This window comes from Dipteris shenzhenensis, chromosome 30 (assembly GCF_047967505.1).
Source record: "Dipteris shenzhenensis isolate YYH24624 ecotype China chromosome 30, Dip_SZ_1.0, whole genome shotgun sequence".
In the NCBI taxonomy this organism is placed as follows: Eukaryota; Viridiplantae; Streptophyta; class Polypodiopsida; order Gleicheniales; family Dipteridaceae; genus Dipteris; species Dipteris shenzhenensis.
This window is the reverse complement of record NC_141625.1, coordinates 30,423,969-30,437,200: the sequence shown is the minus strand read 5'-3', so window position 1 is coordinate 30,437,200 and position 13,232 is coordinate 30,423,969. Positions and strand designations below refer to the sequence as shown.

Below are 13,232 nucleotides of genomic sequence, written 5' to 3'. Positions count from 1 at the left end.
AAAGTTCAGACATATAAGTATCTTTCACGTCACATATCTAGATGCATGTATCTTAATTGAATGAATACTCTTTATGCAAAATGAGGACGACTCATGAGCAAATCAATGAAGTCATGTGTACATTGAAGTAACAAGCACATCTAAATTGAGGACCAGCTAGTGGAAGCAAGTAGGTAGAGAGACAACCCAAGGGAAATGTAAACATGAAAGTCCGCCAGACAGGAGACAAATGAACGACACAATTTCATACTGTTGGCATACCGATCTATGCGGAAAATCACATCATACATATATTGGCACCCAAAAATTTGCATAGCCTCTTGGAGAAAAAAACGAGGTTATGGACTAAACCATTGTCAATTATCATACAACTATAATTTGTATATTAATCAATCTTATTTTATGGTCCTGTAGATCCTATTGTGTCTCTCGAGGTCATTAAATTGTCATTCTCTCTCTCTCTCTCTCTCTCTCTTTCTCTCTCTCTCTCTCTCTCTCTCTCTCTCTCATATGCGGGTTTCATCCCATCAGCTGAGGATCGAGGTTGGGAGAGCAACAGGTATAACCAGAGAGCAACGGATCTACACGTTATGTACGCTGGAGGCGGTTGAGACAGAAGAGCATTTTCTTTGTGTTTGACCAGCCTACTACGAGATCCGAGGTCGCTACCACTGTCTCTACCGGGGAGTGGCTTCGGCCCTTTATCACGACTGATCCATTTCCATGACCAGGTTTGTATTGGGTTGTATCTAATGGAGATGCGTCGGCACAGGGAGACACTACTGCGAGAGATCAGAGAGTAGCAGGGGATGTCTAAACCACCACATGACATAAAAACTCTGGACATAGCTTAGAGAGTTCAGAGAGCGAGGAGACCGCGTTCCCCACCGCAGCTCGAGACAGCTTGACATACACACATACGAGACATCTTCACAGCCCACAAGAGAGCCATCGCTGTACCAAGCTATGGCTTCTGATTCTATTTCTGAGTCCCAGCGCTGAGACTGACTTTATTTCAGTTTGTACCTGATATTGGATAGATTGACCTGGTCCACTATGCAGTTGCAGTTGACTATTTCTATTCATGGTTATGATTTTGTTGGCATAGATTAGTACTTAGCAAGGGACCTAGCGTGCCCTTTGCTTCAGCCCACTGAGGCTTGTATGAGTTCGCTTTTATGTGTACTTTGTTCCATAGGCCCGTGTGGACGACGTTAATCTCTCTCTCTCTCTCTCTCTCTCTCTCTCTCTCTCTCTCTCTCTCTCTAGGCTTACTCTAGTATAGTACTCAACAATGGGTCTTAGTGAGCCCTTTGCCTCAGCCCAAGGCGGCTTGTATGAGCATGTGTCACTTTGATATTGTACTTTGTCTCATAGGCCTGCGAGGCCTCCTGAAGACATGACAGGGTATGGGCAGCACCTACTTGCTATGGGAACAGTATATGATCTGATCAAATACGACGCCCTTAGAGATGGCCATCATCTGGTGGACTCACTTGTTTCCCACATGAAGGACAATGGACTACCTGATAGGATCCCTTGCCTTCGCATCTCAGATTCACGACTTTGTAGTACCCCCTCCCCCACTCGGGGCTGATCACTCATATCAGACATTCTATATTTCCGCTATCAAGCCAGTCACAAAGAGAGTCCTCCATGCGCCCACCCGGACCCATGTTCACTTTGACCGGACCCTCGATCCAGTTTACGTAAGTCACTTAGCTCGAGAGCTTCCGACCCTACACGGAGTGGGCGTAGACCTTGCTCAAGTCTCAGCCACTTTGGCTTCACTGGTACATGAGGCTGCCATCATATCTTTCCCTACGACTCGACCCACACATGCCCCGATTGGGAAGATGCCTCAGAACCCTTGGTACGATGATGTGTGTAAGGAGATGAGAGCTCACCTCACACGCGAGCAGGCCCTGGGAAGCCTGACATCATCTGAGGCGCATCGCATCTCACGTTGGATGACAACGTAAGAAGCGGACTTTTATAACTCGCAAGGTTGATGACGTGGTCGGATCGGGGTAGACCCAACTATCGGCTGGGGACTCCTATCAGAGAGGAAACGGCCCATTCCCATCACGGACCCAGTGATTTGGCACAGATATGCATGCTCCTTATACGACATCCTAGGTCAAATGCCACCAAATATGTCCTCTATGCCCAGACCCACTACTTGTCACTTGTTCATTGCGCAGAACATGAGGAATGCCCTCCTTCGTCTGCACAACTGGAGAGCACCAGACCATGAGGGGCTACGTACAGAGCACTTCACACATGGATAGGAGGTCTTGGCCCCAGTTCTAGCACAGCTATTCAACCATGCAGTATCTCACGAGTTCCCATCTACTTGGAGCACTACCACCATTGTACCAATACATAAGGCAGGGGACCCTAAGGATACTGGGAACTACCGCACTCTCATGATTGATCACACTTAGGCTATGATTTATGGATCAATACTGGAGAGGACGAATCCTCGAGGTACTGGGGCCTGTTGATGAGACCATGCTCCGATTTGCTTAGAAAGTGGTCATGGTAGAACTGGGTCTTGGTGGGGAAGTCCTGACCCCCTCCCCCAAGCCCGAGATGTGTGAAGCTGGAGAAGGTCTAACCGTATGATACGGCTAATCTCATCATGTGGATGAGCTCCAGTGGTGAATCCATGCTGTATTGAAAGGGGGGGAGCCTATCCATCTGGATACCGTGGCTATCAAATTTGCCATGTGGATACTTGCGCATACCATGCTGTATCAAATCCTCTCTTTGCCAGGCGTCGAGATGACTCCAGTGCCAGTCTCGGTAATCTCCATTGAGGTAGGGCCCAAACTGTAACCTGTTTTCTCTGTCCTAGCCTCTATTGCAGATCACGGGAGTAGCACCTTTCGTTTCCACCCAGCCAAACTGCCAAAGCTTCAAGCATGAGAGAGAGAGCTATATCAAAATCACGTAAATCCACATTCTTCACTTCTCTCACTAGCCTTGACAGACCCCAATTCCCTAGATAGATCTAGATGCCACATGTCATCCATATAGGGCCTTCCTAATGCAACATTTCACCCCTCTCTTGGGATGCATTTAATTCCTTGCCCCTAGGCACATTCTTTGCACTAGGCCCTTGGTCTCAGATCTATCTAGTCTGGTGCTATCAGCCCTCACCTAGGACCTTGACATTAATCCCTCCCGATCATTTACATAAAGCGCAAACACACATATTACAAAGGTAGATCCTATAAGGGAAATGTCCACTGATTCTTCCGAGGTCATGCTACCTCGGCTAGAGCGTAACATTCCTTCCCTCTTCAGACATCAGCGTCCTCGATGATAAAGTCTGGGAACACTCTCCGCAACTGATATACGGATTCCCAAGTAGCTTCGGATAGAGGCTGACCATGCCATGCAACCAACACCGTGGGTATCTTCCGATTTCGTATTTGCATTGTTCCTCGGTCCAGGATTCTTGTTGGTTTGCGCCTTGCAATATCCTCTATCTCCTGAAACAAAACCACACCTTCGATTAGTGAGTCACCAGTATGTAAAAATTTCTTTAAACGTGAAACATGAAAAACCGGGTGCACCTTACACCCCTGTGGCAATTCTAATTTATAGGCTACACTGCCTATTCTCTTTAGAATTAACCACGGCCCACAGTATCGAGGTGATAACTTAGCACACTCTCCTGAAGTCAACGACTTCGAGTGCGAAGGAATTCTGAGAAAAACTTTTTCTCCTTCTTCAAATACTCTTATAGACCGATTTTCATCCGCATACACCTTGGCTCTATCCATAGCCTGGCGAATATTAGCTCTCGCAAGTGCTAGCATCTCCCGCATCTGAACTACAAAGTTCGCGGCACTAGGCACTTTCTGAGGTACTCCAACTATAGTCGGATTGGCTGGTCTATAACCATAGTTCAGCTCAAATGGACTGAACCCGGTAGATGAATGTTTTCGATCATTGTAGGCAAACTCCAACAATGGCAACCACTTGTCCCATGTATGTTGCCTCAATGACACATATGCTCTCAGCATATCCTCTAAAGTCTGGTTGACTCTCTCCGTCTGACCATCCGTCTCAGGATGATCCCCACTACTCATTCCCAACTCAGTCCTTAGTGTCTCAAATACCGCTGTCCAAAAGTGACCGGTAAACCTGACATCTCTGTCTGACACTATGGATCTAGGTAATCCATGCAGACGGAATATATGTCTAATGAACAAATCCGCCACTTGCGGGGCACTAACAGACTCTCTAGTCGGAATGAAGTGAGCCATCTTGGTTAGACGATCAACCACCACAAGGATAGAATTATACCCTCCTTGTGTTGCGGGTAGTCCTACAATAAAATCCATGGAAATGCTCTCCCACTTGCTTAGTGGTATTTCCAAGGGCTGTAAAAGTCCGGGTGGCTTTACCCGCTCGGCCTTACTTACTTGACACGAGAAACACCGTGTCACATATTCATGAATATGCTTTTTCATCTTTGGCCAAAAGAAATCTCGCTTCACGAGATCATAGGTCTTCTCGACACCTGGATGTCCCGCACACGGAATATCATGGCATTGTCGAATGACTCTCTGCCTGAGATCATTCTGACCCGGTACTACAACTTTGCCATTTCTAACTAGCATACCATCCCAATGAAGGAATGAGAAAAGCAAGCAAGAGATGATCGCGATGATGATCGTCTCGCCTTAGAACTGAGATCTTCCGTGAGGGTATCCGGAGACTTACACTTCCAGACATTCACCCGTCACTTGCTTGCGGGCATCGCCGAATCACCAACCTACGGGACCCAGGCTAAAACTTCAATTCCGAAAGCCTGCGTTCTCCAATTCGTAGGCCTACACGAACGCCACGATTGCTCCGTCACCACCAACGATCGTCGACAGGCCTTCCCACGGCCCCTGCTCCGTCACCACGCTTCAGCCCGTTAACTTGCGCTGCCCACAGGTCTTACGCTCCATACCTCACCCCTACACAACCCGGAGCTCTGATACCAAATGTAACCTGTTTTCTCTGTCCTAGCCTCTATTGCAGATCACGGGAGTAGCACCTTTCGTTTCCACCCAGCCAAACTGCCAAAGCTTCAAGCATGAGAGAGAGAGCTATATCAAAATCACGTAAATCCACATTCTTCACTTCTCTCACTAGCCTTGACAGACCCCAATTCCCTAGATAGATCTAGATGCCACATGTCATCCATATAGGGCCTTCCTAATGCAACATTTCACCCCTCTCTTGGGATGCATTTAATTCCTTGCCCCTAGGCACATTCTTTGCACTAGGCCCTTGGTCTCAGATCTATCTAGTCTGGTGCTATCAGCCCTCACCTAGGACCTTGACATTAATCCCTCCCGATCATTTACATAAAGCGCAAACACACATATTACAAAGGTAGATCCTATAAGGGAAATGTCGACTGATTCTTCCGAGGTCATGCTACCTCGGCTAGAGCGTAACACAAACTCTGTGGAGAAACGTCACGGTCTGGAAGGGGGCGTCCACGTGGAGCGGTGTCTTGGCGAACTCTGCTTGTAGGATCTCATGGGGAACTGAAGGCTTACTCCGAATCATCTTGGATCCCATGATCACCTGTAGCCTCTCAAATCCCTTTTAGTCAGTAGCTGAAAGGTCACTCCCCCAAAAAGGTGCTGCATACATGGCGGTCGGTCTCACTAGAGTGTCAAAGAGCCAGCATGGATCTTGGAAATGTGCCTGGAAGCACTGTCTCTCTAAACGGGCCAGGGCCCCCTTCCCTCGTATGAGTCGCGCTCTGGCGGCATGGGTCATCGTGAAGCCTAGTCCCGTGAATATCGCCCCTAGGTATGTGAAAGACTGCACTATCTCTAGTGGCTCCCCATGGTAAGTGAAACTATGTTGACATCGATGTTGATGAAGCACTGCTTGGGATGTGTTGAAGATCATAACCTTGGTTTTGCCAAGGTTGACTATCAGGTCCCTCTCTCTACAGAACATCTCCAAGGCCTCCAAGTGTTTCTGCAAACCCTCGTCTAAGGACGAAATGAGGACTATGTCATCTGCATATAGTAGTATCTGCACCATCAAATCAGCCAATAGGGAGCCCTCTCCTCCTTGGCGATCAACAAAGGATGTGATCTCATCAATGTATAGCCCGAAGAGAGTCGGTGAGAGGGGGCAACCCTGCTTCACCCCTATGGTGCTCTCAACCCAATCCGATAGCCTCCTAGGAACGCGGATTCGCCTTCTAACGGACTCGTATATGCTCATCACTCCCCAGATCATGACCTTTGGGAGATGCAGCTCCTGTAGTCGCCTGATCAGGCAAGAGTGAGGGACTGTGTCAAAAGCCTTTCGAAAGTCCACAAAGCAAGTGTAGACCTTCTGGCATCTTGACTTCACCTCCTCGATGATGGCTCTCAGGGTAAAAATATGGTCCAGTGTAGAGTGCTGCCTTCGGAAGCCTCCTTGCCCAAGAGCCCGTTGTCCACGATCCTCTGTATAACTACTGATATTATTATTGTAATACATCTTATGAGATTCTGTATCAAGTAAAATTATTTTTTGAGATTCTATATGCCCACCTTATTATTTTAGAGAAATGAAAAATTATTCCTTTTCTTTATTAATTCGTGGCATCTGCATCTTGCATAGTACATGTAACATCTGGCATCTTGCATGATACATGTTGCATCTTGCATGGTACATGTAACATCTTACACCTTGCACCTCATGAATGTTAAAAGTTAAAACTTAAATTTGATGCATGCAAAACTTGCATACTGCCATAGTCTTACATTTGGCTACATGTACTACCACAGACTTACATTGAACCACAGTTGTGAGAATCTCTCAAGGAGAGAGGGCCTCCTCCACAAATGGAACCAGAAGGATACAAGAGGGCAAGGCGGCTGACATACCTAGAGAGCAGCGGGTCTATAGATTATGCACGATGGAGGAGGTCAAGACAGAGGAGCATTTTCTATGTGTTTGTCTGACCTACTAGGAGATCCGAGGGCGATACCACTGCCTCTTTCAGGAGGGGCTTGGACTTGGACCACTCACACAGCTGATACATTTCCTCGACCAGATCAGCATTAGGCTCTACCTGATTGAGATGCGGAGACACAGAGATTCCCTTGTGCGGCAGGCCAAAGATCAGCTACAGTCGATGCCTCAAGACACCGTGCTAGACCGAGCACAGACACGCGTCACTGATTTTCACGCATCCGAGCCAGCACCAGATGAGATCGAGAGGGAGGAGCTCGAGGAGACGAGAGTGCTATGGATTAATGGCTGGACGAGAGACGCTGATAGGACAAAACCTGTATCAAGTTTTTGAGCACTATCTATAGTTGTGGGTAGGCACATAGTTGTACACATCTAGGGTAAGTTTTCTTCAGTAGAGTGATTGTTTTTGTTTTCTTCCCAAAAGAGGTTGGGTGGTATTTCTAGTTGGGAGTGTGTCCAAGATAAGTCAGTCGGGAGGAGAGGAGAGATGGCTCATGAATTTCCTCGATTTCACGGGTTGCCCAATGAAGACCCAGAGAGGTTTTTAGAGTGTTTGGAGTTCACAGCTCTTATTAAAGATAGGAATGCTCCAGAAGTCCTTCAGATTCTATCCTTTTGTCTGTTGGGAGAAGCGAGAACTTGGCTGCAGACTTTCTCTGCAAGGATGCGTGATGATCAGGGTGCTCACAGAAACTCGACTTATCTAGAGGTGAGGACAGCTTTCCTGGACACGTTTATGTGTGTTAGAGATCCTGATGGCATTTGGAGAGAACTATGTTTACTGCAGCAACAGCCAACCCAGTCAGTGGATGAGTATGTCCGTAAGTTCACTGTGTTGTGGAATAAATGGTAGGTGGCCTTATTACCTGAAGTTCCTCCCAAAGTCATAAAAAAGGATAGGTTTGTTGCTGGTTTGAAGCCGGAGATTAGGATAAAGATTGAATGTAAAGAGCTGGTCACTTATGAGGATGCTCTCAGGGTAGCAAAAGAGAAGGAGAGGAAGCACATAAGATTGTCACAAATGATGCAGGAGATGCCAATGGTTCAGCATGTGCCTGAAATTCTCTCTCATGTGAAGCCAGAAATACAGAAGCCTGAAGTCAGAAAGGAAGAGAATATAAAAGAAGAGATTCATGAAATGTCGGAGCTTATGAAGAGTTTGAGTTTGAACTTGATGAACGGTAGGGGAAGAGGTAGAGCATTGGGTGGTTATGCAGAGGCAGCATGCCTTCTTCAAATAATTCAGGCCTTGGCAGGCAGGATGAGGTCAAGGGTCATTTGCACCTTGTGTCCAGTGCTTTAATTGTGGAAAGTGGGGACATTACAGCACACACTGTGATAAGCCTCCTCGTGTTGGAGGTGATGTTTATCCATTGCCACAGGGTTAAATAATAGGGTGAACGATCACAGTGTAGAAGTAAAAGATGCAGCTCAGCCTAGTACCTCTAGAATCCGTAAAGCCACTGCAAAAGAGAAAGGGAAAGGTAAGGCAGTTACATTTGGTGGCTTGTTGGAGTTGGAGGAAGTTATGTCATGCCATTAGGGAAGAGAGATAGAGAAGAGGAGGTTGGTTCGAGTGCAAAGAAGGGGAAGCAGTCTTGGGAGATGATGACCTACCAAAAGAAGAAGACTAGGAAGCCCAGAAGGAAGTACAGAACTTCAGATTACCCCATGGGCCATGGGGAAGGAGCAGGGAGAGTGATTTGGTGAAAGATCTTTCAGTGAGGAAACCGGACATTACATTTGCCCAAATGATTGGTCTGTGCCCAAAGCTTAAAAAAGAATGGATGTGGGCTGTAAATCCAGCAAAGAAGAACTCTCATAAAGGTGGTACAATTAAGCTGATGGCTGTCTCAGAGTTACCAGATCTTTTACCTACTGTAGAAGCCTGGCATAAAGGAAAGGCTTTTGGAGAGGCCTATATAGATGGGGGTGCACAGATTTGTGTGATTACCCAGGCTTGTGTGGAGAAATTAGGACTGAAGATATCCCGCTCCTCCAGTTATCGCATCAAAATGGCAAACCACTCCAAGGTGAAGACTTTAGGGATAGTACCTGGCCTGGAGGTTGAGGCATTCAGTGTTTCTTGTCGAGTGGATTGTCATGTGATGCCTGCGGGGTTGGGAGCCTATCCTTTGATTCTTGGAAGGCTGTGGTTGAGGAAGGTAGGTGCAATTCAGAATTGGCAAAAAGGAATCTTTTCCGTACATACGAATGGGAAGAAATTGAATTTCGATATGGTAAGCAAGGCTGAAGTTTCAGATTCAGCAAGTGAAGAGGACGAGAGAAGTGAGACCAGCAGTGAGGATGAGAGCTCGGTGACTTCAGAAAGTGATGAAGGAACAATAGCATTGGTGGATCTGATACATGAGGATTCACAGGTAGCAGGGTTCGGTGAGGAAGAGGTGGATAGGTTTGAGGTTATCAAGGATTTGATGCAGCCCAAATGTTCTCAAGAATCAACCCAGGTGTTGATTGAGCAATCATTGAATCCTGATCTCAATGTTAAGGAGAAAGAATAATATTTGAAGATGTTGCAGAAATACCCCAATCTGTTTATTACCTCTTATGAGGAGACCAGGGGATTTAAAGGGAAGCCTCTGAGGATTGAGCTGAAGGAAGGTGCCAAACCTGTTTTTCAGAAAATAAGGAGATTAAGCCCGGAACAGAGAGATGTGCTGAAGAAAGAGGTAGATAAGCTTCTCAAGGCAGGAATAATTTATCCTATAGTTCACTCTGATTGGATAAGTCCTGTGGTCATAGTGCCAAAAGGTGTAGACAAATGGAGAGTCGGTGTCAATTACAAACCTCTGAATGCAGTGACAAAGAGAAACCACTATCCTTTGCCTTTTCTGGATGATATTCTTGATAAAGTGGTGGGTCATGAAATGTACAGCTTGTGTGACGGGTATTCAGCGTACTTCCAAATAGCCATAGCCCAAGAAGATCAAATCAAGGATTTGTGTGACTAAAAGGTCCAAAATGTGCATTTAATGTGCCTTGGGGGTATTTGCATTTTTTTATGGGAGAGTAGTAAATTCCACGTGATGATGTGGAATGGAAATTTTGGAAGAGAACATGTGCATGCAAGGTGGCTACGTGATCTAGAAGAGGCTGACGGGTGGAGTGGATCGAGGGGATGCTTGCTAGAAGGATTGCACTGGGAGGGCTCCTAGAAGAGAAGGCTGGATGACCGTGATGATGAGAGAGGAAGGGAGGTTGTGACGGGTTCTGGAAATGGGAGCTTCTCCCACTACGGGAGTCCATGAGTCCCATGGCTTGTGTGATGACGGGAGGTCTGCTCTGTTGGCTATCTTCACGTAAAGGTGGAAGAATGAAGTACGTAAGCTCTACTGAAAGTGTTATGCTCTAGCCGAGATAGCATGACCTCGGATAGATCGGTGGGCATTTTCTCTTAGATGACCAACTTTTGTAATAGTTAATGTGCGTAATTAAATGGTCAAGAGAAGTAACTGCCAAGGTCCTAGGTGAGGGCGTAATGGCATTGACTAGGTAGTTCTAATAGGGCTAGGGCCTAGGTGCATCTAAATGTGCAAATTGCCAAGGGGCAATTGTTTTTAAAGGAACTCCAAGAGAGGGGTGAAAAAGGATGCATCTAAGTAAGGGCCTAAAATGAAGACATGTGGCCAGGAACTATCTAGGGAATTGTGGGTCTCAGGGATAAGGATGAAGGAATTAACGATGGGAAAAATGAATGATGAATGATCGCGCATCAAGTCCCTGAGAATTGGCTGGGAGGAAAATTGGAGTGCCATCGCCCGTGACTGTACTAACGTAGGAGAAGAGCCAAGAGAAGGGTGTTACATTTTGGTATCAGAGCAAGTTAGTGACGATCCTGGGACGGCAGTAGAGAATCGACGAACGATAGAATTGTCGATCATACGGGTGCCCAGTTAGAACGAAATTGAAGAGAGAATTAAGCGAGATCAGTACTGGGAACGACGAAGGGTGGTGACAATTTGGTATCGTGACGCTTAAGTTTGGTGAAGACCGTCACGTACTGACCCTGTTTGTTCCGCTTTGGAATATGGCTGGTTATCAGTAGGCAGACATGGGTCGTGGAAGAGCGAGCGACGCGCATAACTGATGCATCGAAGTAAAAGGTCACCGTGGTCTATGAAGGAGCTACGTCGACGGACGGTAGGTGGTGACGGGTGACTTCGTCAGTTTCAAGCGGACGTCGACACATTTCGGAGAGGGGTCGTTGGGTCAACTAAAGAAGCGGATTCATGTTGGGGTTAAGAGTGCAGAATATTGGCAAAGCCTTATCGCTCTTGGTCGAAGGGGTAAAGGTATAGATTCAGCACGGAAGACTGAAGAAACTCCAACAAGAACTTCCATACCAAAGCAAAAGCGGCAGCAATCTGCAAAGAAAGATATATCCACAGAAAAGACACCTGGTAATGAAAATGCTTCAAAGGGGCTGTCGCCAGCACTTGGACTGGGAATTCTGAAGGCGTTCAGTCTGTGAAGATTGCAACCCGTGTATCTAATAAGGCAGAGTCATTTTGCGAGCTTCGAGGATATCCAGGGGGCATCTCTTTCCCTTTATTATATATATTTCAAGTTTTCAGTCTGCAGTAGTTGTTCCGGTACAGAAAGGGATTTTGAAGTGCCGTACTTTTGGAGTTTCCGCGCAAGAAAAGAAAAGAAAAAAAATAAAAATAAAAAAAAAATTAAAAAAAAAACCTTTTCAACAAAATGGAGGCAGAAGGGCAGAGTTCTAGGGTAAATCCTAGCGAGTCTAGAGTACAGTCTACACAACAGATGTCACATCAGGCAGCACCTACTTTTATTGGTAGGATTTCGATATTAGAGGATGCTTTACAGCAGATTATGAACCAGCAGCTTCAAGTGAATGCTGGTCAAAATGAGATCAGGGAGATGGTGCAAGCCTTGTCGGCTAGACCGTCTAGGATTGATAAGGGCAAAGCTCCAGCAGAGCCAGAGCCCAGTGTACATTCCTTAGAGCGCGCAAGGGTCAAAGTGCCTAATATCGCTAATTATAGACCGGAGAAGTACGCTGGTCGGATGACCGAGCGCAGCTCTGATGTGATCGAGGTTTGGTTGCACAAGTGGGAAGAAGCCTTCGCCATTTGTGAGATTAGATCCGATCTAAAGAAAATCCGCGAGGCCACACACCTGTTTATTGAGGCAGCGGACAGATGGTGGATAAAGCAACAGAAGGATCAAGTTGCTCCAACCACCTGGGAAGGGTTCAAAACTGAATTCAAGAAACACTTTCTCCCACCTGATGAAGAATCCCGAGCTTGGGATGCTTATAGAAATCTTCGTCAGAGGAGCTTGTCAGTGGCAGAGTACACTGACAAATTCAGGGAATGTGTCATGAAAATAACAGACCCTCTCCCTATGTCGGTTCAGTTAAAAGACTATATCTATGGACTGAACGACAAGATCAAAATGGAAGTTCGGGCTAAATATGTGACTACACTAGATGAATCTATAGCAGTAGCCCTGAACTATGAGGATGCCAGAGGCAGATCTGGTGGATTTGTGCAGGCAGGGACTCAGTATGAGCACCCGAGGAAAGGGGGATTTCAAAGGAAATGGGTTTCAAAGACAAGTGTCTCGCAGCCAAGTGGCCAAACCAAGCAGGTGAAGCCGGTTGAGGGACCAATAAAAACAAGTACCACCGTTGGGGTGAAAAGGAAAATAACTCCAATGGCAGCCCGGGCTTGGTCACAGTCCTCGTTGACCCCTGAACAAAAAGAGAAAGCTAGAAAAGAAGGATTGTGCTTCGGCTGCCTTCAGCGACATCAGTGGAAGGATTGTCCACTGAATAAAGATCGTCGCACGGCTAATATGATAATATCTGAATGCGACGTAGAAATGCAGGAGAGTCCCAGTGCGGAACATATGCAGATGCAACTGACGGGACCTTCTCAGAGGTTAGTACCTTGTTTGTTATGTGTATCTGTTGCTCAGTTAGTGACGAGTGCACCTGATAACATCCTATCTAAGCCCGCAGCAACGGGGTATACGGCCTTTAATGATACGGAGTTAATTAAAATGAAAGGGCAAGTGGCCAGTCATGATGTCATTGTGTTGTTTGACTCAGCGTCAACTCACAATGTGATTAACTCCAAGCTCGTGAAGAGGCTGAAATTAAAGACAAGTCCATCTGACTATGCGTATACAGTCAGGATGGCAGATGGAAGTTCAACTGAAGTATGGGACCAAAGGGTTACCCA

At 46.4% G+C, this 13,232-nt stretch overlaps 1 protein-coding gene across 6 annotated transcripts in view; it reads right to left on the bottom strand.

The window, feature by feature from the left end:
• LOC147881959 (DNA polymerase delta catalytic subunit-like) overlaps positions 1 to 13,232 on the bottom strand; it is a 162,150-nt gene that overhangs the window by 105,009 nt on the left and 43,909 nt on the right. The window lies entirely within an intron of this gene.